Source organism: Pinus tabuliformis, chromosome 2_2, assembly GCF_031772625.1.
Source record: "Pinus tabuliformis cultivar Carrire ecotype Pingquan chromosome 2_2, CPIR1, whole genome shotgun sequence".
NCBI lineage: Eukaryota > Viridiplantae > Streptophyta > Pinopsida > Pinales > Pinaceae > Pinus > Pinus tabuliformis.
This window is the reverse complement of record NC_142300.1, coordinates 237,981,259-237,984,249: the sequence shown is the minus strand read 5'-3', so window position 1 is coordinate 237,984,249 and position 2,991 is coordinate 237,981,259.

Here is a 2,991-nt window from a genome sequence, read left to right as displayed (position 1 = left end):
GTTACTTGCACTTATTTCTTATTCCATTTTGTTGTTTAAATAGTTATGTTGCATAGATCAGGTCTTTGGTAGGTTTTGTTTCTATAATTTGCCACAGATCCATGTTGCCTAAAGTGGTTTCTTTTCGTACACCTTCGAGAAGAATACTTATTAAAAAAATGTACAAACAATGTTTCCAAATATGAGGCACTGATTTCGTGGTTGCAACTATTGAAAAGGTTGGGAGCCAAAAGGATTTTAGTGCATGGAGATTTAGAACTTATCATAAATCAAATTACATGTGAGTATTCAACCATGCATCCTAGAATGAGGGCATATAGGAATGTTGTTTTTATTTTCTGCAATGTTTTCTAGAATATAATTTATCTACAATCATCATATAAATCAAAATGAAATTTTTAATGTGTTGGCCACCTAAAATAGTACATTTAAGATTCCTATTCATCCGAACAAGAAGTATGAGATTATTGTAAAACACAGGCTAGCTGTACCAGACACCATACTATGATTATGACAAACAACTAGATAATTTTCTGCAATTAAAAGGAGAATTTTCAAATCTACATATTGATGATGGAAATAGTTTTGGTAATGGTGAAGAGTTGACATAAATTAGACGAAGGAGAGTCTTGACAAGCATGAAGCAGACCCTGATGTTTTGAAGTTAAAAGATAATGTGATCTCGAGAGGCTTAGTTCCTTTCGAGGAATTGTTTGATTTCAATGATGTAGTTCATAAGTCCAAAATACTACCTATTGCGGCTAAGGTGGAAGACTGTAATATAGGGATTGAAGACAAACCAAAAATTGTAAAAATTTCTAAGTATTTAGCTCTGGAAGAGAAGCATAAATACATTGATCTAATGAGGCAATATTTTGATGTCTTTGAATGGGGGTATGAAGACTTGAAGGCCTATGATATGAGCATAATCCAACACACCATTCCTATCAATGAAGGAGAAAAACAATTTAAGAAAAAGCTAAGAAGGACTAACCCTATTTTGAGGCCCTTAATTGAGAAAGTGGTAAGAAAACTTTTTGATGCCAAGGTTATTGTCCCTTTGAGGTTTTCTATGTGGTTTTCAAATTTAGTTCCAGTGAGGAAAAATACTAGAGAAATGAGACTAAATGTTGACTTTCAGAACCTTAATAAGGTCTCTCTCAATGACAATCACCCCTTGCCAAACATGGATCACATATTGTAGTAGGTAGTTGGTTCTAGCAGGACTTCATTGCTTGATGCATTCTCCAAGTACAATCAGATTTTGGTACATCCGGAGGATTAGGATAAAACAACTTTCACCACACCATGGGGGACATTTATGTTTTTGAAGATGCCTTTTGGATGAAGGAATGCAAGGGAAACCTTCAAGAGGGTGATGGAAATTGCTTTTGTTGATGAGAAAGATAGGTTTATTGTTATTTATCTTGATGAAATTACTGTGTATTCTAAGTTTGATGAAGATCATTTGCAACATTTGAAGATTGTTTTTAAGAAATGTAGGAAGTATGGTATCTCTTTGAACCCAACGAAGTCCCTTTTTTGAATGGAATATGGTAAGATACTTGGACACATAATCCCTAAAGATGGCATCAGAATTGACCCAAGAGGAATTGAAGTAATCCATAAGATTGATACCCCAAGAAATAAAAAGGAAGTGCAATCTTTTATTGGCAAGATTAATTTTTTGAGGTGGTTCATTCCAAATATTGCTTAAATTTTAAGGGTCATCACCAATATGTTGAGGAAGGATGGTGAGATCAAGTTGACTGCTAAAGCAAGGAAGTCATTCAACAAGGTAAGGTCAACCTTAACTCATGCTCATGTTCTGGCTAATCTCGATTACACAAAAGATTTCATTATTTTCTCCCTTGCCTCAGAGCAGACTATTGCAACAATATTGATGCAAGAAAACTAGGAAGGTCGTGAGGATCCTATAGCATTTTTCAGTAGGGGATTAAGAGATGCTTCTTTTAAGCATAGCATAATGGATAAGGAACATTTTTTTCTAGTAATGTCTTTGAAATATTTTTCGGTTTATATAGTGCATTCTCATGTAATTTCTATTGTTCATAATGCTGCAATGAAAGATATTCTCACTCAAGTTGACCTAGAAGGAAGGAGAGGTAAGTGTATAGTAGTTATTTTGGAGTTTGATATTGAAATTAATCACACTAAACTTATAGAGGGTCAGGGACTAGCTAAAATGATGGTTGAATCAAATTTGCATGCATTGGACATCAATTTCATTGTTGCTCAAGACAATGCTGAAGAAGTGGTCCAACATGTATTAGAAAGGTTGATTTCTTCCCCTTGGTATACATATATCATTTATGTTTTGCAACATTTACAAGGCCCACCTAGTTTGACAAAGATAAAGGCAAGGTTTTTTGAATTGAAAGTCGTTAAATTATGAATTATAGATCAATATTTATATTGGAAAGACGCAGGAGGAATATTGTTGAATTGTTTGTTAGAAGATGAGGTAGATATAATAATGGAGGAGTTTCATAAAGGTGACTATGGAGGGCATTGTTTTTGGAAAACCACAACAAATAAAATCTTGAGAGATGGGTTTTACTAACCTACATTCTTTTTTGATGTGCACAATAGGATCTCTAATTGTAATGAGTGTCAGATATTTGAAGGGAAGAAGAAAATTTTACCTCTACCTTTAAAGCCTATTTCAATGGAGGTGCCTTTTCAGCAGTGGGGATTAGACTTCACGGAGGAGATTCATCCATTTTAATCAGTTAAACACAAATGGATATTGATAGCTATGGATTCTTTCACGAAGTGATTGAAGAAATTCCTACCAGTAAGGCCACAGATTTAGTGATTAATCAATTCGTGGAAGGTAACATTCTCTCGATATTTGGTTATCCTCTAAGATTATTACTGATAACATTGTTGCATTTAAGAAAAAGACTGATTGATTTATGCAATAAACATAAAATAGTGTTTGGTCACTCTACTACCTATTACCCAAAA